General features: G+C 44.5%; 4 non-coding genes across 4 annotated transcripts; all 4 read right to left on the bottom strand.

The window, feature by feature from the left end:
- Window positions 1-2,648: 2,648 nt before the first annotated feature.
- LOC146854667 (signal recognition particle RNA) lies at window positions 2,649-2,948 on the bottom strand. Its single transcript, XR_014959230.1, has one exon.
- Window positions 2,949-6,356: 3,408 nt separating this feature from the next.
- LOC146854666 (signal recognition particle RNA) lies at window positions 6,357-6,657 on the bottom strand. The gene has a single exon (XR_014981648.1).
- A 3,408-nt stretch (window positions 6,658-10,065) lies between these two features.
- On the bottom strand, window positions 10,066-10,365 carry LOC146854665 (signal recognition particle RNA). Its single transcript, XR_014959229.1, has one exon.
- Window positions 10,366-13,772: 3,407 nt separating this feature from the next.
- LOC146854664 (signal recognition particle RNA) lies at window positions 13,773-14,072 on the bottom strand. The gene has a single exon (XR_014959204.1).
- Between the last annotated feature and the right edge of the window lie 763 nt (window positions 14,073-14,835).

Here is a 14,835-nt window from a genome sequence, read left to right as displayed (position 1 = left end):
AGTTGGATTACTCTATCTTCTACCACCTCAAAATCAGCTGCTCATGCAGTGTTCTATACCGATGAGCTATTTTGGTCCTCCCTGCCCCTTCCAGCTAGTGGGTCCCCTGACTAGGGAAAGTGATTCGAACAGATTTGCATATCTTTTCATAGGAGACTTCTTGACTTATTTTATACTGTGCCAAATCAAGGTAGATTGAGTAATGATCTTGACAGACCTATATTGGAGAACTGCAGTGTGAGAAAGTGGCTCTGTATATACTGTTCCCAAATAGGTACAGGGTGTACAGAGTCCACAGTCCCCAGAGGTTTGGCAGAGGCTAAAGTTAGATATAACCTTACTCTCTAAAGTGGTAGCTTGGTCGAGCAGTAAGGCAGTATCAGAGGACAGTGTAAAGCATTTGTTGCACACACTCAGTCAGCAAATGGTCTCACACACTCAATAACTGAACTCTAGGCCTATGGTTTATCTACAAAAAATATATGCTTGTTTTATTTTAGAACCAACAATAGGTATTAAAATATACTTTCTCAGAATGAGATGCTTTATATAAATACTTTTGCAATATGCAATTGACTTTTGTAGAAAGTTACAAGTGGTTGCAATAGGCAACAACATTTTAAACACAATAATGCATTGAGCTCAATGGAAGTTTCAAGTTATTTGCAACAGATTACTTTTAGGATTACTATTGGATTTCCAGGACTGGATCCTAGATTCAGTCCTGGGTCAGTACTTGGAATCAAGTGATAAAAGTCGACTTAATTACTGTGATGATTTTTAGACAATATTTTGCTATTTTAAAAGTTGACAGAAAATATTTAATAGAAAACAGTCTAAGATTCCCTATGGCAGAAAATTCAAGTTGCAGGTATAGTATGTTCTCGTTACTTTTGTAATCCAGTACTGGGTGCCTAGACTCAGTACTGGGACCTTTATCCAAAACAGGTAAGTAATTACGTTTTCAGAAATTATACGATTTTTAAAGAATATTTAAAGTTTGCAGAAATTGACACTTAGAAGAAATTTCACAGAAAAACAGTCAATGATTTCCTATGGGAGAAAATTGGGTTACTGGTAAGTACAGTTGTAAGTATTTTTCAGAGTCAGTGCTGGGCACCAAGATCCAGCACTGGGAGCTCACCTAATAGCAGGTGAGTATTTTCGTTTTCGTTACTCGGCTGATTTTTGGTGAATATTTTAAGTTTTGAAAAGTCCACACGGAAGAAATTTCAGGAAAAACCAGTCAATGTTACCCTATGGAGAAGATTGAGTTATCGGTTTAAAGGTAAGTACTCGACTGGCAGAGTTAAGGTTCTGGGCATAGACTCAGGCGTCTCCCAGGGTCAGGTAGGTACAGTTGGTTCACCCTCAGCGGCACAAGGGCGGCCGGGTGCAGAGAGAGTTAGGCCCAATGTTATCCTATGAGAGGTAGGGGGGCCTTGGTTGGTGGCTGCTGACTAGCAGGCCACGTGGCTGTGGGAGCTGGGCTCCTGGTCACTTTTCCAGGGCAAGTGGGGAAGTAGATAGATGTAGAGGTTGCACTGCCAGGGCCACTCGGACGGCTGGGTGCAGGGTGCTTTTGAGCATTCGGGCGCTCAATTGATTTGAATGGGAAATCTCTGGTTTAGAAAAAGACTGCAAGCTCGGGGACGAAGATTCTTCAGGTGCCACCACCACTTCGAGAGGTAAGTTGGGTAGTTGGAGGATAGGTAGGTACCCCGGGATTGGGCACAGGGGGCTGCGGAGCGCCGGGTGCAGGGGTACCTTTTGGTGTCGGGAAATCTTACCCTCTGTTGATCGCGGTTGGGGGGGCACCTGGTTCTGAGGCTGCAGGCTTCTTCAAGAGTGTCGAGGGAGGTCCTTGGGTGCCGGACTCGGGGTCACAGTCGCCGTGGGGTCGTCCTTGTGGTCTTTGTTCACTCTGGCACAGGCCAGGCTTGGTGGGTGCAGAGTGTGAAGGGTTCGCGGTTTCGGGCTGCTGCCAGGGATTAGAAGTAGATTTGAGTAGAGCCTCTACTCATGGGAGTCCCAGGGGTTTAGAGTCAAAAGGTAGCCAGGTCCTCCAGGGTTTGTGAGGTTGCTGGCCACAAGAGATGCCGGGTTGGAGCAGGAGCAGGTTCGAGGGTCGACAGGCCAGAGGCTCCAACGTTTGGGAGTTGCACAGCCCTCAGTCTTTTCATGTTTCGCTCAAAGAGTGAAGGGCCCTGTAATTTCTCCTTCTCATTCACATATGAAAAGAATGAGGGCTAATCAAAAAATGAATTAGAGCTGGACGTAGAAATGCAGCAGAAGGGCCAGCAAGCGCATTTCTAAGTTGCTCTATGAAGGATGCTTTTGTACTTGACAGATCAGTTTAATCCTACAGGTGCTCTAAAAGGAAGAATGCATTTGAGTCATCCTTGCTGAAAATCACACAGCCATTTATTCTAGGTTGCACTGAGTTTTCAGTCCTCTCCGCCTGCTAGCTTGTTGTTGCAATATGTCTCAATTCTGGAGAATTGTCTGCTATGCTGAAATGCGTGGCCCAGTTCAAATGTTCATCATATTTCCTGGAAAAATATCAAAAGGAAAACAAAGATTTGGTTTTGGGAAAATAATTTATTACACCTTGTAAAAATCAAAACTTTCACATTTGAGTCAAAAAAGAGAGGCTAGGTCTCACTATTTTGCTCAGGCTGTTTTACATGTACTGCTCACAGGTGCTGTCCTGCTACCAATGGGCATGGAAGCTTTGGCCTGCTCTGTTTCCAGCCTGGGTCGGTGCACCTCTCGTTACACAACCTGAAATTCTAGAGCTCCCTCTAGAACACCATATTGATGCCCAATGCAGCATGGACACCTGATCAACACAGCTGAGTGCAGCCCAGAACCCCTGAGCTCAAGCAATCCACAAGCCTCTGCCTCCCAAGTAACTAGGACAACAGGCACACGCCACCTTGCCCGGCAAACACTGCAGCTGTCCTAATGATGAAATGCATTCCATAAGTAAGGATAATGATAAAGTAAGGTGGAATGAATTGATGGTTTACCAACCATGTTTCAAGAAAATCAATTTCACTATCCTTCAAAGAAAGGAAAAAAATGTCTTATCAAGAAGTAGTGTGAATATGGGAAGGGCCTTTAAAAAAGATGTGGAGTTTCCTAAAGTAAAAAAGAGGGTTGAACTGATTGAAGGGAGAGAGGAAGTAGGGTCGGAAAGATTGTGACGGGGAAGTGAATACAACATAAATACTAGTATTTAGAGAGTGAGAGACAGGTAGAGGGACAGAAGGGAAAGGAGAGTGAGAGTGAGAGAGAAGAGCCAGGTTAGGGCTGAGTTTCTCTTTATCTGCCAGTGACTCCCTGTAGAAGCTTGCCGGCACAATTTAGGCTGTCCTGTAGGCATCCCTTGTTATGCCGAGCCAGCCAATATTGAGAAAAATAGCATGGGTCACAATGATGGAACTCGTCTGCAACATCGGAAGTTTTAAAGTAGTATGGAGTGGGAGGGCTAGAAGAGTTACCATAAAGAATGAATACACGTCATTCTGTTCTCTAGCCTCAACAGCTGCAAGAGAGGAACTCCTGCTGGCCAAGAAGACCAATGTCAGTTCAGCTTGAACAGGTGAAAGCATGCCTGATTCTGTAAAGGTATGAGATTACACTTTTGCGTCAGAGGTGGTCAGGGGCTATTGCACATTAGGAAACCGTTTATTGCGGTCCAGTTGGATTACTCTATCTTCTACCACCTCAAAATCAGCTGCTCATGCAATGTTCTATACCGATGAGCTATTTTGGTCCTCCCTGCCCCTTCCAGCTAGTGGGTCCCCTGACTAGGGAAAGTGATTCGAACAGATTTGCATATCTTTTCATAGGAGACTTCTTGACTTATTTTATACTGTGCCAAATCAAGGTAGATTGAGTAATGATCTTGACAGACCTATATTGGAGAACTGCAGTGTGAGAAAGTGGCTCTGTATATACTGTTCCCAAATAGGTACAGGGTGTACAGAGTCCACAGTCCCCAGAGGTTTGGCAGAGGCTAAAGTTAGATATAACCTTACTCTCTAAAGTGGTAGCTTGGTCGAGCAGTAAGGCAGTATCAGAGGACAGTGTAAAGCATTTGTTGCACACACTCAGTCAGCAAATGGTCTCACACACTCAATAACTGAACTCTAGGCCAATGGTTTATCTACAAAAAAATATATGCTTGTTTTATTTTAGAACCAACAATAGGTATTAAAATATACTTTCTCAGAATGAGATGCTTTATATAAATACTTTTGCAACATGCAATTGAGTTTTGTAGAAAGTTACAAGTGGTTGCAATAGGCAACAACATTTTAAACACAATAATGCATTGAGCTCAATGGAAGTTTCAAGTTATTTGCAACAGATTACTTTTAGGATTACTTTTGGATTTCCAGGTCTGGATCCTAGATTCAGTCCTGGGTCAGTACTTGGAATCAAGTGATAAAAGTCGACTTAATTACTGTGATGATTTTTAGACAATATTTTGCTATTTTAAAAGTTGACAGAAAATATTTCATAGAAAACAGTCTAAGATTCCCTATGGCAGAAAATTCAAGTTGCAGGTATAGTATGTTCTCGTTACTTTTGTAATCCAGTACTGGGTGCCTAGACTCAGTACTGGGACCTTTATCCAAAACAGGTAAGTAATTACGTTTTCAGAAATTATACGATTTTTAAAGAATATTTAAAGTTTGCAGAAATTGACACTTAGAAGAAATTTCACAGAAAAACAGTCAATGATTTCCTATGGGAGAGAATTGGGTTACTGGTAAGTACAGTTGTAAGTATTTTTCAGAGTCAGTGCTGGGCACCAAGATCCAGCACTGGGAGCTCACCTAATAGCAGGTTAGTATTTTCGTTTTCGTTACTCGGCTGATTTTTGGTGAATATTTTAAGTTTTGAAAAGTCCACACTTGGAAGAAATTTCAGGAAAAACCAGTCAATGTTACCCTATGGAGAAGATTGAGTTATCGGTTTAAAGGTAAGTACTCGACTGGCAGAGTTAAGGTTCTGGGCATAGACTCAGGCGTCTCCCAGGGTCAGGTAGGTACAGTTGGTTCACCCTCAGCGGCACAAGGGCGGCCGGGTGCAGAGAGAGTTAGGCCCAATGTTATCCTATGAGAGGTAGGGGGGTCTTGGTTGGTGGCTGCTGACTAGCAGGCCACGTGGCTGTGGGAGCTGGGCTCCTGGTCACTTATCCAGGGCAAGTGGGGAAGTAGATAGATGTAGAGGTTGCACTGCCAGGGCCACTCGGACGGCTGGGTGCAGGGTGCTTTTGAGCATTCGGGCGCTCAATTGATTTGAATGGGAAATCTCTGGTTTAGAAAAAGACTGCAAGCTCGGGGACGAAGATTCTTCAGGTGCCACCACCACTTCGAGAGGTAAGTTGGGTAGTTGGAGGATAGGTAGGTACCCCGGGATTGGGCACAGGGGGCCGCGGAGCGCCGGGTGCAGGGGTACCTTTTGGTGTCGGGAAATCTTACCCTCTGTTGATCGCGGTTGGGGGGGCACCTGGTTCTGAGGCTGCAGGCTTCTTCAGGAGTGTCGAGGGAGGTCCTTGGGTGCCGGACTCGGGGTCACAGTCGCCGTGGGGTCGTCCTTGTGGTCTTTGTTCACTCTGGCACAGGCCAGGCTTGGTGGGTGCAGAGTGTGAAGGGTTCGCGGTTCCGGGCTGCTGCCAGGGATTAGAAGTAGATTTGAGTAGAGCCTCTACTCATGGGAGTCCCAGGGGTTTAGAGTCAAAAGGTAGCCAGGTCCTCCAGGGTTTGTGAGGTTGCTGGCCACAAGAGATGCCGGGTTTGAGCAGGAGCAGGTTCGAGGGTCGACAGGCCAGAGGCTCCAACGTTTGGGAGTTGCACAGCCCTCAGTCTTTTCATATTTCGCTCAAAGAGTGAAGGGCCCTGTAATTTCTCCTTCTCATTCACATATGAAAAGAATGAGGGCTAATCAAAAAATGAATTAGAGCTGGACGTAGAAATGCAGCAGAAGGGCCAGCAAGCGCATTTCTAAGTTGCTCTATGAAGGATGCTTTTGTACTTGACAGATCAGTTTAATCCTACAGGTGCTCTAAAAGGAAGAATGCATTTGAGTCATCCTTGCTGAAAATCACACAGCCATTTATTCTAGGTTGCACTGAGTTTTCAGTCCTCTCCGCCTGCTAGCTTGTTGTTGCAATATGTCTCAATTCTGGAGAATTGTCTGCTATGCTGAAATGCGTGGCCCAGTTCAAATGTTCATCATATTTCCTGGAAAAATATCAAAAGGAAAACAAAGATTTGGTTTTGGGAAAATAATTTATTACACCTTGTAAAAATCAAAACTTTCACATTTGAGTCAAAAAAGAGAGGCTAGGTCTCACTATTTTGCTCAGGCTGTTTTACACGTACTGCTCACAGGTGCTGTCCTGCTACCAATGGGCATGGAAGCATTTGGCCTGCTCTGTTTCCAGCCTGGGTCGGTGCACCTCTCGTTACACAACCTGAAATTCTAGAGCTCCCTCTAGAACACCATATTGATGCCCAATGCAGCATGGACACCTGATTAACACAGCTGAGTGCAGCACAGAACCCCTGAGCTCAAGCAATCCACAAGCCTCTGCCTCCCAAGTAACTAGGACAATAGGCACACGCCACCTTGCCCGGCAAACACTGCAGCTGTCCTAATGATGAAATGCATTCCATAAGTAAGGATAATGATAAAGTAAGGTGGAATGAATTGATGGTTTACCAACCATGTTTCAAGAAAATCAATTTCACTATCCTTCAAAGAAAGGAAAAAAATTTCTTATCAAGAAGCAGTGTGAATATGGGAAGGGCCTTTAAAAAAGATGTGGAGTTTCCTAAAGTAAAAAAGAGGGTTGAACTGATTGAAGGGAGAGAGGAAGTAGGGTCGGAAAGATTGTGACGGGGAAGTGAATACAACATAAATACTAGTATTTAGAGAGTGAGAGACAGGTAGAGGGACAGAAGGGAAAGGAGAGTGAGAGTGAGAGAGAAGAGCCAGGTTAGGGCTGAGTTTCTCTTTATCTGCCAGTGACTCCCTGTAGAAGCTTGCCGGCACAATTTAGGCTGTCCTGTAGGCATCCCTTGTTATGCCGAGCCAGCCAATATTGAGAAAAATAGCATGGGTCACAATGATGGAACTCGTCTGCAACATCGGAAGTTTTAAAGTAGTATGGAGTAGGAGGGCTAGAAGAGTTACCATAAAGAATGAATACACGTCATTCTGTTCTCTAGCCTCAACAGCTGCAAGAGAGGAACTCCTGCTGGCCAAGAAGACCAATGTCAGTTCAGCTTGAACAGGTGAAAGCATGCCTGATTTTGCAAAGGTATGAGATTACACTTTTGCGTCAGAGGTGGTCAGGGGCTATTGCACATTAGGAAACCGTTTATTGAGGTCCAGTTGGATTACTCTATCTTCTACCACCTCAAAATCAGCTGCTCATGCAGTGTTCTATACCGATGAGCTATTTTGGTCCTCCCTGCCCCTTCCAGCTAGTGGGTCTCCTGACTAGGGAAAGTGATTCGAACAGATTTGCATATCTTTTCATAGGAGACTTCTTGACTTATTTTATACTGTGCCAAATCAAGGTAGATTGAGTAATGATCTTGACAGACCTATATTGGAGAACTGCAGTGTGAGAAAGTGGCTCTGTATATACTGTTCCCAAATAGGTACAGGGTGTACAGAGTCCACAGTCCCCAGAGGTTTGGCAGAGGCTAAAGTTAGATATAACCTTACTCTCTAAAGTGGTAGCTTGGTCGAGCAGTAAGGCAGTATCAGAGGACAGTGTAAAGCATTTGTTGCACACACTCAGTCAGCAAATGGTCTCACACACTCAATAACTGAACTCTAGGCCTATGGTTTATCTACAAAAAATATATGCTTGTTTTATTTTAGTACCAACAATAGGTATTAAAATATACTTTCTCAGAATGAGATGCTTTATATAAATACTTTTGCAATATGCAATTGACTTTTGTAGAAAGTTACAAGTGGTTGCAATAGGCAACAACATTTTAAACACAATAATGCATTGAGCTCAATGGAAGTTTCAAGTTATTTGCAACAGATTACTTTTAGGATTACTATTGGATTTCCAGGACTGGATCCTAGATTCAGTCCTGGGTCAGTACTTGGAATCAAGTGATAAAAGTCGACTTAATTACTGTGATGATTTTTAGACAATATTTTGCTATTTTAAAAGTTGACAGAAAATATTTAATAGAAAACAGTCTAAGATTCCCTATGGCAGAAAATTCAAGTTGCAGGTATAGTATGTTCTCGTTACTTTTGTAATCCAGTACTGGGTGCCTAGACTCAGTACTGGGACCTTTATCCAAAACAGGTAAGTAATTACGTTTTCAGAAATTATACGATTTTTAAAGAATATTTAAAGTTTGCAGAAATTGACACTTAGAAGAAATTTCACAGAAAAACAGTCAATGATTTCCTATGGGAGAAAATTGGGTTACTGGTAAGTACAGTTGTAAGTATTTTTCAGAGTCAGTGCTGGGCACCAAGATCCAGCACTGCGAGCTCACCTAATAGCAGGTGAGTATTTTCGTTTTCGTTACTCGGCTGATTTTTGGTGAATATTTTAAGTTTTGAAAAGTCCACACTTGGAAGAAATTTCAGGAAAAACCAGTCAATGTTACCCTATGGAGAAGATTGAGTTATCGGTTTAAAGGTAAGTACTCGACTGGCAGAGTTAAGGTTCTGGGCATAGACTCAGGCGTCTCCCAGGGTCAGGTAGGTACAGTTGGTTCACCCTCAGCGGCACAAGGGCGGCCGGGTGCAGAGAGAGTTAGGCCCAATGTTATCCTATGAGAGGTAGGGGGGCCTTGGTTGGTGGCTGCTGACTAGCAGGCCACGTGGCTGTGGGAGCTGGGCTCCTGGTCACTTTTCCAGGGCAAGTGGGGAAGTAGATAGATGTAGAGGTTGCACTGCCAGGGCCACTCGGACGGCTGGGTGCAGGGTGCTTTTGAGCATTCGGGCGCTCAATTGATTTGAATGGGAAATCTCTGGTTTAGAAAAAGACTGCAAGCTCGGGGACGAAGATTCTTCAGGTGCCACCACCACTTCGAGAGGTAAGTTGGGTAGTTGGAGGATAGGTAGGTACCCCGGGATTGGGTACAGGGGGCTGCGGAGCGCCGGGTGCAGGGGTACCTTTTGGTGTCGGGAAATCTTACCCTCTGTTGATCGCGGTTGGGGGGGCACCTGGTTCTGAGGCTGCAGGCTTCTTCAAGAGTGTCGAGGGAGGTCCTTGGGTGCCGGACTCGGGGTCACAGTCGCCGTGGGGTCGTCCTTGTGGTCTTTGTTCACTCTGGCACAGGCCAGGCTTGGTGGGTGCAGAGTGTGAAGGGTTCGCGGTTCCGGGCTGCTGCCAGGGATTAGAAGTAGATTTGAGTAGAGCCTCTACTCATGGGAGTCCCAGGGGTTTAGAGTCAAAAGGTAGCCAGGTCCTCCAGGGTTTGTGAGGTTGCTGGCCACAAGAGATGCCGGGTTGGAGCAGGAGCAGGTTCGAGGGTCGACAGGCCAGAGGCTCCAACGTTTGGGAGTTGCACAGCCCTCAGTCTTTTCATGTTTCGCTCAAAGAGTGAAGGGCCCTGTAATTTCTCCTTCTCATTCACATATGAAAAGAATGAGGGCTAATCAAAAAATGAATTAGAGCTGGACGTAGAAATGCAGCAGAAGGGCCAGCAAGCGCATTTCTAAGTTGCTCTATGAAGGATGCTTTTGTACTTGACAGATCAGTTTAATCCTACAGGTGCTCTAAAAGGAAGAATGCATTTGAGTCATCCTTGCTGAAAATCACACAGCCATTTATTCTAGGTTGCACTGAGTTTTCAGTCCTCTCCGCCTGCTAGCTTGTTGTTGCAATATGTCTCAATTCTGGAGAATTGTCTGCTATGCTGAAATGCGTGGCCCAGTTCAAATGTTCATCATATTTCCTGGAAAAATATCAAAAGGAAAACAAAGATTTGGTTTTGGGAAAATAATTTATTACACCTTGTAAAAATCAAAACTTTCACATTTGAGTCAAAAAAAGAGAGGCTAGGTCTCACTATTTTGCTCAGGCTGTTTTACATGTACTGCTCACAGGTGCTGTCCTGCTACCAATGGGCATGGAAGCTTTGGCCTGCTCTGTTTCCAGCCTGGGTCGGTGCACCTCTCGTTACACAACCTGAAATTCTAGAGCTCCCTCTAGAACACCATATTGATGCCCAATGCAGCATGGACACCTGATCAACACAGCTGAGTGCAGCCCAGAACCCCTGAGCTCAAGCAATCCACAAGCCTCTGCCTCCCAAGTAACTAGGACAACAGGCACACGCCACCTTGCCCGGCAAACACTGCAGCTGTCCTAATGATGAAATGCATTCCATAAGTAAGGATAATGATAAAGTAAGGTGGAATGAATTGATGGTTTACCAACCATGTTTCAAGAAAATCAATTTCACTATCCTTCAAAGAAAGGAAAAAAATGTCTTATCAAGAAGCAGTGTGAATATGGGAAGGGCCTTTAAAAAAGATGTGGAGTTTCCTAAAGTAAAAAAGAGGGTTGAACTGATTGAAGGGAGAGAGGAAGTAGGGTCGGAAAGATTGTGACGGGGAAGTGAATACAACATAAATACTAGTATTTAGAGAGTGAGAGACAGGTAGAGGGACAGAAGGGAAAGGAGAGTGAGAGTGAGAGAGAAGAGCCAGGTTAGGGCTGAGTTTCTCTTTATCTGCCAGTGACTCCCTGTAGAAGCTTGCCGGCACAATTTAGGCTGTCCTGTAGGCATCCCTTGTTATGCCGAGCCAGCCAATATTGAGAAAAATAGCATGGGTCACAATGATGGAACTCGTCTGCAACATCGGAAGTTTTAAAGTAGTATGGAGTGGGAGGGCTAGAAGAGTTACCATAAAGAATGAATACACGTCATTCTGTTCTCTAGCCTCAACAGCTGCAAGAGAGGAACTCCTGCTGGCCAAGAAGACCAATGTCAGTTCAGCTTGAACAGGTGAAAGCATGCCTGATTTTGCAAAGGTATGAGATTACACTTTTGCGTCAGAGGTGGTCAGGGGCTATTGCACATTAGGAAACCGTTTATTGAGGTCCAGTTGGATTACTCTATCTTCTACCACCTCAAAATCAGCTGCTCATGCAGTGTTCTATACCGATGAGCTATTTTGGTCCTCCCTGCCCCTTCCAGCTAGTGGGTCCCCTGACTAGGGAAAGTGATTCGAACAGATTTGCATATCTTTTCATAGGAGACTTCTTGACTTATTTTATACTGTGCCAAATCAAGGTAGATTGAGTAATGATCTTGACAGACCTATATTGGAGAACTGCAGTGTGAGAAAGTGGCTCTGTATATACTGTTCCCAAATAGGTACAGGGTGTACAGAGTCCACAGTCCCCAGAGGTTTGGCAGAGGCTAAAGTTAGATATAACCTTACTCTCTAAAGTGGTAGCTTGGTCGAGCAGTAAGGCAGTATCAGAGGACAGTGTAAAGCATTTGTTGCACACACTCAGTCAGCAAATGGTCTCACACACTCAATAACTGAACTCTAGGCCTATGGTTTATCTACAAAAAATATATGCTTGTTTTATTTTAGAACCAACAATAGGTATCAAAATATACTTTCTCAGAATGAGATGCTTTATATAAATACTTTTGCAATATGCAATTGACTTTTGTAGAAAGTTACAAGTGGTTGCAATAGGCAACAACATTTTAAACACAATAATGCATTGAGCTCAATGGAAGTTTCAAGTTATTTGCAACAGATTACTTTTAGGATTACTATTGGATTTCCAGGACTGGATCCTAGATTCAGTCCTGGGTCAGTACTTGGAATCAAGTGATAAAAGTCGACTTAATTACTGTGATGATTTTTAGACAATATTTTGCTATTTTAAAAGTTGACAGAAAATATTTAATAGAAAACAGTCTAAGATTCCCTATGGCAGAAAATTCAAGTTGCAGGTATAGTATGTTCTCGTTACTTTTGTAATCCAGTACTGGGTGCCTAGACTCAGTACTGGGACCTTTATCCAAAACAGGTAAGTAATTACGTTTTCAGAAATTATACGATTTTTAAAGAATATTTAAAGTTTGCAGAAATTGACACTTAGAAGAAATTTCACAGAAAAACAGTCAATGATTTCCTATGGGAGAAAATTGGGTTACTGGTAAGTACAGTTGTAAGTATTTTTCAGAGTCAGTGCTGGGCACCAAGATCCAGCACTGGGAGCTCACCTAATAGCAGGTGAGTATTTTCGTTTTCGTTACTCGGCTGATTTTTGGTGAATATTTTAAGTTTTGAAAAGTCCACACTTGGAAGAAATTTCAGGAAAAACCAGTCAATGTTACCCTATGGAGAAGATTGAGTTATCGGTTTAAAGGTAAGTACTCGACTGGCAGAGTTAAGGTTCTGGGCATAGACTCAGGCGTCTCCCAGGGTCAGGTAGGTACAGTTGGTTCACCCTCAGCGGCACAAGGGCGGCCGGGTGCAGAGAGAGTTAGGCCCAATGTTATCCTATGAGAGGTAGGGGGGCCTTGGTTGGTGGCTGCTGACTAGCAGGCCACGTGGCTGTGGGAGCTGGGCTCCTGGTCACTTTTCCAGGGCAAGTGGGGAAGTAGATAGATGTAGAGGTTGCACTGCCAGGGCCACTCGGACGGCTGGGTGCAGGGTGCTTTTGAGCATTCGGGCGCTCAATTGATTTGAATGGGAAATCTCTGGTTTAGAAAAAGACTGCAAGCTCGGGGACGAAGATTCTTCAGGTGCCACCACCACTTCGAGAGGTAAGTTGGGTAGTTGGAGGATAGGTAGGTACCCCGGGATTGGGCACAGGGGGCTGCGGAGCGCCGGGTGCAGGGGTACCTTTTGGTGTCGGGAAATCTTACCCTCTGTTGATCGCGGTTGGGGGGGCACCTGGTTCTGAGGCTGCAGGCTTCTTCAAGAGTGTCGAGGGAGGTCCTTGGGTGCCGGACTCGGGGTCACAGTCGCCGTGGGGTCGTCCTTGTGGTCTTTGTTCACTCTGGCACAGGCCAGGCTTGGTGGGTGCAGAGTGTGAAGGGTTCGCGGTTTCGGGCTGCTGCCAGGGATTAGAAGTAGATTTGAGTAGAGCCTCTACTCATGGGAGTCCCAGGGGTTTAGAGTCAAAAGGTAGCCAGGTCCTCCAGGGTTTGTGAGGTTGCTGGCCACAAGAGATGCCGGGTTGGAGCAGGAGCAGGTTCGAGGGTCGACAGGCCAGAGGCTCCAACGTTTGGGAGTTGCACAGCCCTCAGTCTTTTCATGTTTCGCTCAAAGAGTGAAGGGCCCTGTAATTTCTCCTTCTCATTCACATATGAAAAGAATGAGGGCTAATCAAAAAATGAATTAGAGCTGGACGTAGAAATGCAGCAGAAGGGCCAGCAAGCGCATTTCTAAGTTGCTCTATGAAGGATGCTTTTGTACTTGACAGATCAGTTTAATCCTACAGGTGCTCTAAAAGGAAGAATGCATTTGAGTCATCCTTGCTGAAAATCACACAGCCATTTATTCTAGGTTGCACTGAGTTTTCAGTCCTCTCCGCCTGCTAGCTTGTTGTTGCAATATGTCTCAATTCTGGAGAATTGTCTGCTATGCTGAAATGCGTGGCCCAGTTCAAATGTTCATCATATTTCCTGGAAAAATATCAAAAGGAAAACAAAGATTTGGTTTTGGGAAAATAATTTATTACACCTTGTAAAAATCAAAACTTTCACATTTGAGTCAAAAAAGAGAGGCTAGGTCTCACTATTTTGCTCAGGCTGTTTTACATGTACTGCTCACAGGTGCTGTCCTGCTACCAATGGGCATGGAAGCTTTGGCCTGCTCTGTTTCCAGCCTGGGTCGGTGCACCTCTCGTTACACAACCTGAAATTCTAGAGCTCCCTCTAGAACATCATATTGATGCCCAATGCAGCATGGACACCTGATCAACACAGCTGAGTGCAGCCCAGAACCCCTGAGCTCAAGCAATCCACAAGCCTCTGCCTCCCAAGTAACTAGGACAACAGGCACACGCCACCTTGCCCGGCAAACACTGCAGCTGTCCTAATGATGAAATGCATTCCATAAGTAAGGATAATGATAAAGTAAGGTGGAATGAATTGATGGTTTACCAACCATGTTTCAAGAAAATCAATTTCACTATCCTTCAAAGAAAGGAAAAAAATGTCTTATCAAGAAGTAGTGTGAATATGGGAAGGGCCTTTAAAAAAGATGTGGAGTTTCCTAAAGTAAAAAAGAGGGTTGAACTGATTGAAGGGAGAGAGGAAGTAGGGTCGGAAAGATTGTGACGGGGAAGTGAATACAACATAAATACTAGTATTTAGAGAGTGAGAGACAGGTAGAGGGACAGAAGGGAAAGGAGAGTGAGAGTGAGAGAGAAGAGCCAGGTTAGGGCTGAGTTTCTCTTTATCTGCCAGTGACTCCCTGTAGAAGCTTGCCGGCACAATTTAGGCTGTCCTGTAGGCATCCCTTGTTATGCCGAGCCAGCCAATATTGAGAAAAATAGCATGGGTCACAATGATGGAACTCGTCTGCAACATCGGAAGTTTTAAAGTAGTATGGAGTGGGAGGGCTAGAAGAGTTACCATAAAGAATGAATACACGTCATTCTGTTCTCTAGCCTCAACAGCTGCAAGAGAGGAACTCCTGCTGGCCAAGAAGACCAATGTCAGTTCAGCTTGAACAGGTGAAAGCATGCCTGATTCTGTAAAGGTATGAGATTACACTTTTGCGTCAGAGGTGGTCAGGGGCTATTGCACATTAGGAAACCGTTTATTGCGGTCCAGTTGG

The sequence above is a fragment of the Triturus cristatus genome, chromosome 4_1 (assembly GCF_964204655.1).
Source record: "Triturus cristatus chromosome 4_1, aTriCri1.1, whole genome shotgun sequence".
Classification (NCBI taxonomy): domain Eukaryota; kingdom Metazoa; phylum Chordata; class Amphibia; order Caudata; family Salamandridae; genus Triturus; species Triturus cristatus.
Note: the sequence above shows the minus strand (reverse complement) of the source record. Positions and strands in the feature narration are given on the sequence as shown.